This window comes from Aquarana catesbeiana, linkage group LG11 (assembly GCF_042186555.1).
Source record: "Aquarana catesbeiana isolate 2022-GZ linkage group LG11, ASM4218655v1, whole genome shotgun sequence".
In the NCBI taxonomy this organism is placed as follows: Eukaryota; Metazoa; Chordata; class Amphibia; order Anura; family Ranidae; genus Aquarana; species Aquarana catesbeiana.
Genome location: NC_133334.1, coordinates 188374650 through 188387328, shown reverse-complemented (window position 1 = coordinate 188387328; position 12679 = coordinate 188374650).

Here is a 12679-nt window from a genome sequence, read left to right as displayed (position 1 = left end):
TTTATAGAACAAGCACAGGGAATAAATTATGGAATCACTCAATTCTGAGGAAAAAATTATGGAATCACCCTGTAAATTTTCATTACAAACACTAACACCTGCATCAGATTAAATCTGCTTGTTAATATGTAGGTAAAGAGGGTAAATCATCACGCAGTGTTGCACAAGATGTTGGTTGTTCACAGTCGGCTGTGTCTAAAACATGGACCAAATACAAACAACATGGGAAGGTGGTTAAAGGCAAGCATACTGGTAGACCAAGGAAGACATCAAAGTGTCAAGACAGAAAAGCAATATGCCTTGAAAACAGAAAATGTACAACAAAACAAATGATGAACAAATGGGAGGAAACTGGAGTCAACATCTGTGACCGAACTGTAAGAAACCGCCTAAAGGAAATGGGATTTACATACAGAAAAGCTAAAAGAAAGCTAACACCTAAACACAAAAAAACAAGGTTACAATGGGCTAAGGAAAGGCAATCGTGGACTGTGGATGATTGGATGAAAGTCATATTCAGTGATGAATCTCGAATCTGCATTGGGCAAGGTGATGATGCTGGAACTTTTGTTTGGTGCCGTTCCAATGAGATTTATGCAGACGACTGTCTGAAGAAAACATGCAAATTTCCACAGTCAATTATGATATGGAGCTGCATGTCAGGTAAAGGCACTGGGGAGATGGCTGTCATTAAATCTTCAATAAATGCACAGGTTTACATTGAAATTTTGGACACTTTTCTTATCCCATCTATTGAAAGGATGTTTGGGGATGATGAAATCATTTATCAAGATGATAATGCATCTTGCCATAGAGCAAAAACTGTGAAAAAATTCCTTGAAGAAAGACACATAAAGTCAATGTCATGGCCTGCAAACAGTCCGGATCTCAATCCAATTGAAAATCTGTGGTGGAAGTTAAAGAACATGGTACATGACAAGGCTCCAACCTGCAAAGACGATTTGGCAACAGCAATCAGAGAAGGCTGGAGCTAGATTGATGAAGAGTACTGTTTATCACTCATTAAGTCAATGCCTCAGAGACTGCAAGCAGTTATAAAAGCCAAAGGTGGTGCAACAAAGTACTAGTGATGTGTTGGAGTGTTATTTTGTTTGTTTGTTTTTCATGATTCCATAATTTTTTCCTCAGAGTTGAGTGATTCCATAATTTAGTCCCTGTGCTTGTTCTATAAATCTAACTGTTACTGGCCACCACAATTATTTTTCTTGATTTCTTTTAGTGTTTCTTAAAGCCAGAAAGTTGCCATTTGAAATGCCTTTAGTTTTTGGCCATGTCTGTGATCTGCTTTTTTTCTACAACAATAAAAAACTGAAGGAACATCCTCAGGGACTGGTGATTCCATAATTTTTGCCAGGGGTTGTATATACATTTAAACATCAAAAGTAGAATTAAAATAGAAATGTAAGTGTAGCAATGGGGAGGGAGTCAGGGAGGGGGAGAAAAAAAAAAGGAAAAAAAAAAACAGTTAAGGTAAATACTGCCAAGGAGGGTGAGTACCACCCGAAAAGATTAGAGAAAGGGTTTGAAGCTTAGACTCTCATTAAATCCTGGAGATATTGTGGCCCGAAGGTCATATATCCAGCGGGCCTCTAACTGTAATAAAATACGGTCCACACTGCCACCCCCGGAATCCAGGGGGATATCTTCCAGTACTAGAAACTTAATAAAGTGGGGACTGATTTGATGATGCATGCCAACATGACGGCTGATGGCTGTATCCATTAGGCTTTTTTTGAAAATGGGTTTAACATGATCCCTAGTTCTTTTCAGAAATTTACGCTTTGTTTTACCAGTGTAGAAGCCACCGCACCGACACTGGCCTAAGTAAATAACCCCTGGTGTCTGGCAGGTGACCCTACATTGGATTGAATGCCATTTGCCGTTGGGAAGTTTAAATTTGGTTTTGCTGTCTACAAATTCGCAGACATCACATGATCCACAGGGGAAGGTGCCCCAGATGGTTTGAGTGGTTGGTGCCAATGTGGCTTCAAAATGGCTGTGGACCAATCGGTCCTTAAGGGCGGGAGCTAGTCTAAATGTTATTTCGGGGGAATCTTTAATATACTTTTTTGCAATTGGATCTGCTGACAAGAGTGGCCAATATTTAGTTAAGATACGTCTAATTTCCTTGTGTTGGCTTGAGTAATGGGTTATGACTCTTACTGTGTCGGCCTGTATAACTTGTTTAGTTTGTCATGCCAATTTGTCTTTGAATTGTACGTCCCCTGAAGAAGTAATCAGCGAAACATGTTGGGTTAATGTGCAATTTCTTTCAAATCCGGTTTGAACCTATGTATTTCATAGCCACCTTGCTTTTATTACCTTTGTAAGTAGTGATGTACCATATGTAATAATCTTGTTTCTTTTAAACATATTTTGTATCAATAAAATCAACACTTTTAATATGAAAGCATTTTCTAAGATTTGTTGGCATCGTTAAAGTCCCTGTTACTCTGTTCTTTTTTTTTTGTCTCTAAATTTTGGGATGAGGTGCCCTTTGCTTTGGGTGTTGACCGTGAACCAGACCAACCTTAGTCAGGAATATGAAACATTGCTTGAAAGTGGGGTAAAATTGTCTGTTTTAGCAAAGTTCCAAGCTGAAAACATTTTTTTTTGCCTTTCTGGAATACTTACCTGTTTTGTGCAAGTGTCACAGATGGAGACACCCCTATAGTATCCACTGTAGCACCTGTGTGGGACACCCTAATAAAAAGGGTGTTCTGGTGTCCCACACTAGTGCTCCTGTGTCCAGATGTGTAAACAGCTGCTGAGTGTCCTCTCATTACACTGAATCAAGTTTGCATTTCATTCTCTTTACAAACCCATCAAGACAACAAACTTTTTAAATAGAACTAGGCCTGAAAAAATGTATTGAACTACATCTGCCCAAAACATCGTATTTTAGTGGCCGAACGAACAATGTTTCCTACGAATGATTAATGTGCCCATGAACATGCAAGTTGCCATTTTAAACTGTACAACAGTAAAGAAAAGCACATGGAGCAGCACAAACGTAATAATAATAAGAATAGGAACACAGGACAACTACTTACTTTTTTGCACCACTCTCCTGATCCTTCTATACCGATCGTGCTCCCTCAATTTCAGGTCCGACCAGCATTTCCTCAGTTGATCCTTGGATCGCCGTACCCCAAAATTCCTGTGCAGACTCTTCACAACTTTAGCCATGATCTTGGCCTTTCTCACATTTGGGTTTGGGTAAGGTCCATACTTTCCATCATAGTCGGCCCTCTTAATGATGTCCACCATCTCCACCATCTCTACAAAAGCCATATTTGATGCTTTAAATCTCCTGCGGGATCGGGACGTTTCTGGCTCTGGGCTTTCCTCCTCCTTGTTGCTGCTATTATCATGCACCTGCTGTGTCTTCCCAATGTGCTCTCCCACTGCGCCGAAAAAGAAGGGGCGGGGAATAGACTAGAAAGAACGTCAGGGGTGGGCGGAGTTTCATGCATGCGCAGTGTATATAAAGCGTAACACGTGTGTGTCGTCGTAGGATCTGTGAGCGGAGGAAAGAGTTGCGGAAGCGCCGATCGTGATAATGAAGGTACAATTTTTACTTGGGCCTATACTGCTTATAGATTGAGGCCTATATTGGGACAAGATTAGGAGAGTTTAGCTTGATATTAGGGTTTGTCTTTTGTTGTGTCTTGCAGATAAAATGGATGGCTTCAAAGACCATGGTTTCCTCCCAATATTCATTGATAAATAAAGGGAGCTGCCCTGTCTGTGGCAGGTGTAACATCCACAACATAATAACAAATTAAAGAGGCAGGCAGTGCTGGAGAAACTGCTGGAGTTGGTGAAGCCACAGGTCCCCACGGCAGACATCCCCTATTTAAAAGCCAAAATTGGTGGCCTGATCACTTATCTTAGGGAGCGCAAGAAGGTCCAGGATTCCATGAGATCCCGAGCTGCAGCAGATGACATTTATGTCCCCAGGCTGTGGTACTATGAGAGACTGCATTTTCTGTCAGACCAGACTGAAGTCAGGGAATCCCTCTCAACCCTACCTTCCACCCTACCTTCCACTCTTCCTTCCACCCCAGCTGAGGCTTCCGATGTCCAACCTGGGACTTCCAGCCAGGAAGAAGTGGAGGAGCCCAGCTTGAGCCAGGTATAGCATTGTTCTATGGATTACTTGTGAAAAAAGAAATGATGTGTAGCACTGGCTTAGTATTGCCTCTGTAATATATGCAGAGTATTGCTCTCTGAAATATTGCATTGCATTTTCTAGCTAAACTGATAGCAGGAGGAGAGACTCTATTGGGTACAGCTGCAGGATTGAAGGCAGATTGGGTCCTGCTGTAGCTAAGTAGGAAGCCCACCCCTAACAACAAAAACAAGGAAGGACAGGATTGGATAGCAGCCCAGGAGAGCTGTGATTGGGGGAGAGAGAGGAGGACACAGGAAGGGAGACAGACTGGCATTGTGGCAGGCAGACAGAAAAAGTATCCCATGTGTCTATTTCCTGAGCACTTCCAGAGCCTGTGACTCTCCTAAAGGAAGGTGCACACTTGAGAGGGGGGTTTGCAGTGTGTTATTCTACCTGATTACTGAAGATGTGCTAACAGTGCAGAGAAATCTAGAGACGAATTTCAGTACTGCAGCAATCATCATCATTATCCTGTTTGGAGGTTTCTGTGGCATGTGTTGCTCCCATCGCCATCCAGTTGACTGAGACAGCGATCAATCTACCAATTGCTTGGAAGGAAGATATATCAAGTACATCTAATGGTGAGAGATCTTCTGCCATCCTTGTGTAAGTGGATCTTGCTTAAAGCGGAGTTCCACCCAAAAAGTGGAACTTCCGCTCATCGGATTCCTCCCCCCTCCGGTGCCACAGTTGGCACCTTTCAGGGGGGAGGGGGGTGTAGATATCTGTATAATACAGGTATCTGCACCCACTTCCGGGAATAGACTCCCGCGGGAGTCACGTCCCCTCCCGCATCTGAAGGTGGATCACCACATCTGTTAATCTCTGTGACACTTTGCAAAGATACCCCTTTCCATTCTGTGGATTACAAATATTACTTCACAAAAGTCTGAGTACTCAAACACAGGATTTAAAGGGCCCCAATGCTGGCAGATTCTGTGTGTGTTTGTGTGAATAGAATTCCCACGGGCCAGTGGTTAGCTAGTACCTACAAGACCTAGGTAGGATCTTATAGACAGTAATATCACTTTTGTTGAAATTGTTGAACATTATTTTTGTATTGTATTGTACAGTTTCGTTCACCACTCGTTCAGTACATTTGAGGCAAGGCCTCCCACTGGCGGTTAAAGTGAATGAACACAATCCTGTTTTCCTTTACTGAGCAGTTGTATTATATCATTGCATTTAATATTGATATTCTGTTAATCAGTTTATCTCTTTTAAGGGCTTATTGCTAGTTCTAATAAAGCCCAGCTAAAAGTTTAAACGGTGTTTTGGTGTTACTTGGATTCAGGTGAGGGTGAAACATCACTGGTGTGGGACAGAAGGCACGTATATTACAGCGGCCCTTGCGGGGGTAGCGCTACATGTGGGGGTTCTCATCCGGGATTGATGACTACCTCTACCAGCCAAGTCACCATGATGGACCCTGTCATTGCTGCCAAGTGGTTTGAAGAGCAAAATGGCAGGTTGGGGCTCTGTGTAATTATGGGTCTCACTGGTGCCACCTGGACTGAGAAAAAAGTCCAGCAAGTAGTGTCGGCTTTGATGCCTGATCAGAAAACATTCATATTGGACCTGAAAGTTGATCAGACAGCCTCTCACACCTATGCTTTACTAGAATGGAAAAGAGGGATCCTGACCTGTTTCCAGGGAGTTAGCATACAGTTACCAGGGGATCTCGAAGCCCAGTTTATACAGCCAAGTATGCTGGATGATCACCCTGAAAATGCTAGCTCAACAACATCAGGACCAGGAGTATCAGCTACTACTTCCACCCCAACTACAGAGTTCCCTCCTGCTACATTCTTTGCCGATATGGGAAAGCTGGTGGAAACGTTGGCAAAAAATTCAGCCACATCTGCCAATTATGGATATCGAAAGTTGCGGTTCTATTCCGGGAAGGTCCCTGTGCCATCTGGGGAAGAGGACTTCGAAACTTGGATAGATCAGGCAGTGCAGGCTGTGGAAGAATGGAAAGTCGGTGACACAGTAAAAAGACAAAGGTTGCAAGCAATGGGGGGAAAAGCAAACTTAGGACTTTAAATGGGACGCAAGGGAAAATTTGCGCCCCCATCCTTAATATCATGAAAAAGAGGGGGGGAGATTGGGACTTTAAATGAGGTGCCCATGATGCAGCCCAATCACACTCACAGAGGTGCAAACATATGTATGTTTATTGAGGACCAATGATCAACATGGCATAAAAACGCATTGCATGCATTAGACATAAAATCGCATATAGACAATAAATCTATGTATATACAACCATGGGGCTGCATCTCATGCCCTGCTTCATGGTATTCAGAGACGGTGCTGATACAACCTATGCACACCCTGATCCCCTCCTATCTATGTGGCTTCAAACATATGTACTCTCCAAGGTAATCTTCCAGGTGCTTTTTTCAATCACCTTGGTGATAGCCACAGCTTATATCATTTTGTTTTTTGTTACTTGTATCATCATAGATACATTTTATATATCTCCTACATTATAGAAGTCCCCTCCACTGCAGGGTGTTGGTGTGTGCGGTCCGGTGTTCCTCATTGAGGTCCCCCTCTCAGCTCCCAGGCCAGGCTCCATGGCTTACCCCTGGCTTTGTTTTGTCGCACGGTCCCAGTTTTGGCTATCATGTGAGTAACCTTTTTTGGCATGGCCCATTATGCCAAAATTTTCCCCTTTTTCTGCTGATTTTGTTAGACCCATGAAACTATATTGCTTTTTATTTAACTTTTATAGAATGTAGATGCATCTGGCTCCTGAAGAGTGGATTGAAGTCCATGAAACGCAGCGTTGGGCCTACCTTTGATGCATCAAACACACATTGACCAATTTTCAGATGTTTTTTTACTTCACATGACTTTTATCTTGTTTGGGGGATTAAGCTGCATAATTGTACCTACCCATGTCCCATGGTTGTATATACATAGATTTATTGTCTATATGTGATTTTATGTCTAATGCATGCAATGCGTTTTTATGCTATGTTGATCATTGGTCCTCAATAAACATACATATGTTTGCACCTCTGTGAGTGTGATTGGGCTGCATCATGTGCACCTCATTTAAAGTCCCAACCTCCCCCCCTCTTTTTCATGATATTAAGGATGGGGGTGCAAACTTTCCCTTGTGTCCCAATTAAAGTCCTAAGTTCGCTTTTCCCTCCATTGCTTGCAATCACTAATTGTTAAACCTGTTAAGATTGTGGAGGCTTGAATCTCTTTTTTTTCCCAACATTGCAGCTTTCAGTGGGGAAGCCTGGGAGGGACTTATGGACAAAATCCAGCAGTCCCAACACTCAGGGGAGATTTTAGATAAGGACCTGGACCAGGCTTTCCTTAGATTACAACGTTTATGGGAGCACAAAGTGAGGACATTTTGGCATAACAAATACTTTCAAAAATATACAGATCACAACATAGTCCCATGGGGGTTAAGAATACAAATTTTCCCCAACCTAAAAAAAAGTAGAGGAATCTCTAAGATCCAGTTGGGAAAGGAACCTACAATCATGTTCATTTGGCCTGATGTCCCTACTTTGTGCACAATATGAGACAGAATTAAAATCACTTGATGATTGTATAGCTGAATGGTATGAGGACTATGAACTTATAGTCACAAGTAGTAGATTCAAGAAAAAGGAGCAAGAGCTCAAAACCTACAGTATATAGAAAGGTATACGCTGGATATTATTCGAACAAAAGAAAATACATTTTTACAAGATAAAAATGCATACGCTAATAGGTTTGCATACAAATGGGCTCAAAATACAAATACCAGAAGAAGGCCTCCCCAATCATCATATGAACGTGACAATAAAAAAGATGACGTGACCACTAACTTGTCTTCTTCATCCTCATCTCTCTCTTCTAGCCAATCTACTATCTATCGTGATCTTTCAGACGACAGACTACCTAAAAAACGTAAAGGCAATTCAGATGCGGCCTCTACGGAATCGCTAACACACCAACTTGGTAATATATCTTCACGTCGCTCACATCAAGCTCACTCGAAATCAGCACCAGCGGGTTCAGAATCACTACCTCACCCAACACTATCAGGTACTCATGGCCCTCAGGCATCAGCCTCACACACAATAGTTTCTTTAGCACCATCCACTTCAACCACCGCGCCCCCTATGCACTCTAAACATACCAACAAGGTAAGTACCACGGAGGTAATCATCTCCCCTTCAGGAACACCCTCACCCACAGACCTAAAACTAGCACCTATTTTTTTAGGTAAGGAATAACATCTTCAGGCTCTCCTGAATTACCAGCGGTACAGCCCCACACCACAATTAATGACCAACAATTATCTTTAATTAATCTGTCTCAATATACGTTGACAGATGCTGAAACACAAGTGTTACAATTAGGACTAACTTTCTGTCCTGATTCTATACTCGACAAATTTCTATTAATCAAAGATCTGCACTTATTTGCTCGCAGACTCCTTTACAGAATTATTTTCGACAAACCTCCCTTGGAAGCACATCCATCGGATTCAAGTTTAGATCTTCAAAAACAGATTGAGGAACATCAGGCCATTGAAGACCTGATGGAATTGTGGAAGGAGGGACACGTCACCGCCACCGCCACCCCGGTTTATGGGGTCTACCGGCGCTGTCGGTCGCTGGCGTGTCTTCCCCCCCGGAAACCTACAAACCTAAATCTAGACTTTTTCCAGTTCTAAATACAAATCCTAATATCGGGGCATTTATTCAACAAGCCTCTTGAGAAATAGAACAACTCAAGATCCCGCTCAATTTGTCCTCTAACCTGACTCCACAACAAAAAGATGCCATCAAATCACTACAATCAAATTCAGAGATAATAATTAAGCCCTCGGATAAGGGCGGTAATCTGGTCATTATGAGCATTCCCCAATATGTTAGTATGTGTAAAAAAATTCTCATGAACCGAAATTGGTATCGTCCAATATCCAAAACAGTTATAAATAATTTCAAGGCCAAATTTCAAGCCATCAGATTTAAGGCCTATCATCTTGGAACCATTGATCTCAACACTTACAATTTTTTTAATGTAAAGGACCCAAGAGTCCCTACGTTCTACGCACTACCTAAGGTGCATAAATCTCTAATGGAGCCTCCGGGATGTCCCATAATCTCTGGCTGTTCCAGCCTTACGGAAAATGCTTCTTCTTTAGTAGATGGTTATCTTCAACGGCATGTTACTTCACTTTTTTCATATATAAAAGATACAACTGATCTTCTCAGAACCATCGAAGGCATCAACCCCCCCCAATACCTGGCTTGTTGCACTAGACGTAGAAAGCCTCTATAGTGCTATCCCCCATGAAAAAGGAATAGGAATTGAGGTAATTGAGCATCACCTAGATGAAAGAGGGCCCTCTTCAGCTAATTACAACATTTTTATTCTGGAATTACTTGACTATATCTTGAAACACAATGTGTTCCAATTTGACTCTTCCCACTACCTCCAGGTGCAGGGAGTTGTGATGGGGACTAAATGTGCCCCATCGTATGCTAACCTGTACCTGGGGAGGTGGGAAAAGGAAGTCTTCGAGAGAGAGGATCTGAGTCATCTTCATAACAAGGTCATCATCTGGCATCGATACATAGATGATGTTTTAATCTTTTGGTCTGGAAGCCAGTCTGAACTAAATTAATTTCTAAATATAATTTCAATTAATAACTTTAATCTAAAGTTTACTGTGCATTGTAGCCAAAGCAGCATTAGCTTCCTAGATTTATTAATTTCAATCGATGCACAAGGCAAACTAGACTCTTCTTTATATAGAAAGCCTTCAGCTGGGAACACAATCCTCCATGCTGAAAGTTCTCACCCAGCCTCCCTACTCAAAAGCATTCCCTACAGCCAGTACTTACGGCTAAAACGGAATTGCAGTAAAGACTCTGACTTTCAAATTGCTGCAAGGGACCTCTATGATAGGTTAAAAATTCGTGGCTACAGCCATGCCTGCTTGAAAAGAGCATACAACCATGACAATGCAAAAACTAGAAACACCTTAATATTCTTGAATAAACAGGTTATACACGCCGACACAGTAATGCCCCGTACACACGGTCGGATTTTCCGATGGAAAATGTCTGATCGGAGCATGTTGTCGGACATTCCGACCGTGTGTGGGCTCCATCGGACATTTTCCATCGGATTTTCCGACACACAAAGTTTGAGAGCAGACTATAAAATTTTCCGACAACAAAATCCGATCGCGTCAATTCCGACCGTGTGTGGCCTGTTCCGACGCACAAAGTGCCACGCATGCTCAGAAGAAATTCCAAGACGGAACAGCTCGGTCGGGTAAAATTAGCGTTCGGAATGGATACAGCACTTTCGTCACGCTGCAATGTTAAAAATGGTTTAATACAGCACACTCTCTTCTTTATAATGTGAGAAGAATGAAGTAGTTTTGCTGCTCATATTCACACAGACTTCTCACAAACTTATTTCTTTATTATTTATCGGGATTCCCTCAATATATTTTGATTTGTTACATCTGACAACATTATTTTTGTGTTTTTTTTTTTTTGGTTTTAAGGCAGATTATTTTTTTTTGGTTTGTCTTTTTTTCAAGGCTGATCTTTGTTTTATTGTATTTTAATTTTTACTCCAGAATATTTTTGTGTGTGTTTTGTGTGTCAAGTTACCACAACACCATTGATATGTTGTTATATTTAATCTGTAGGAGATTGTTTGGTGTTGTTGGCTCTTGTAAATTCCACATTGTACTTTCGAAATGTACCTGAATCCTCACCAACAGACTGTCCTTTTTGGATGAAAACACACATAGGAGAGTATAATTTTCCCAAAAAATTCATTTATTAAGGGCTCACAACTAAACAAAGAGGGAGGCAATGCTGGAGAAACAGCAGAAATGGGTGAAGCCTTGGACCCCTAGGGCAGACATCAACTATTTTCAAGCAAAATTGGTGGCCTGAGGAGTCCATATGTAAGGGAGTGCAGTCTGGTCCAGAAGTCCCAGAGATCCGAAAAGCAGCAGATGACATCTGTGTCCCCAGGCTGTGGTCATACAAGAGACTGCAGCTTTTGTCAGACCAGACTGAACCCAGGGCCATCACTCTCTGGTCTTTCTTCCACGCTTCCTTCCACGCTGCGGCTCTGGTGGTGGAGTTGTGGCAGCAGGAGGAGGAGGAAGAGGAGGATGGTCCAACTCAATCACGTCGGTCTTGGGTGTGATTTCGCCACTCACCCGCTTAGTTAGGCCTTTATAAATAAGTTGCTCACACATGAGGCATTGACCCTCCTGCATGCCCTGCAGTTTTGTGGCAGCCATGCAGGCAAAGACCTCTTCAGGAGTGGGTAAGGCTCTGAGGGACGCAGAAGCTTCCTGAATAAGCCTGAGTGCAGAATCCTGAACATGACTCCCCTTCCTGGGTCTTTTGTATGGAAGGCGGAGGGGAGGAACCTGTGATTCTGTCAGGCTGCGACTGGTCCCAGGCTTCTCCTGGCTGACACTTAGCCCCGCCTCCTCCTGGCTGCCACTAACCCCCGCCTCCTCCTGGCTGCCACATTCCACAGCCTCCTCCTCTGTGTATGAAAAAGGGACATCAATCACACACAATTTTCACCTCCTAACTGTTGCAAATTAAATGTGAACAAATATAACAGACTATCATTCTGAGCCCAGCATTTTTCATTCTTGTCCCAATTTTGGGTGCCCACTACTGTCTATTGATATGTCAAACACTTTTTTCAATCAGCAATTAGTTATCAATAATAACATCTAGTTCTTTATTGACCAGAAATCTGTAGAAGAATGCTATACCTGACTCCAGCTGGGCTCCTCCACTTCTTCCTGGCTGGAAGGCCCAGGTTGGACATCGGAAGCCTCAGCTGGGGTGGAAGGAAGAGTGGAAAGAAGAGTGGAGAGGGATTCCCTGACTTCAGTGTGGTCTGACAGAAATCGCAGTCTCTCATAGTACCACAGCCTGGGGACATAAACGTCATCTGCTCCTGACCTCTGGGAATCCGTGACCTTCTTGCGCTCCCTAAGATAAGTGCTCCTCAGGCCACCAATTTTGGTTTTTAAATAAGGGATGGTTGCTGTGGGGACCACCAGCTTCACCAACTCCAGCAGTGTCTCCAGCTCTGCCTGCCTCTTTTGTTTATTATTATAATGGGGTTGTCTCACCTGCCACAGACAGGGCAGCTCCCTGTACTTTTCTATGAACAGGGGGAGGAAGTTGTCGCCATTGAAGCCATCCATTTTCTCTGCAAGACACAACACAAGAAAAACCCTAAGGTCAGGCCAAACTCTCCTAATCTTGTTACAATATAGGCTTCAATTTCGAAGCAGTATAGGCCCAAGTTTCGATCTTACCTTCGTTATCACGATCGGCGCCTCCGATGCTCCTTCCTCCGCTCACAGATCGTACGTAATACGCACGCGTGTTACGCTTTATACACACTGCGAATGCGTGTAACTCCGCCCGCTGACGTTCTTTCTAGTCT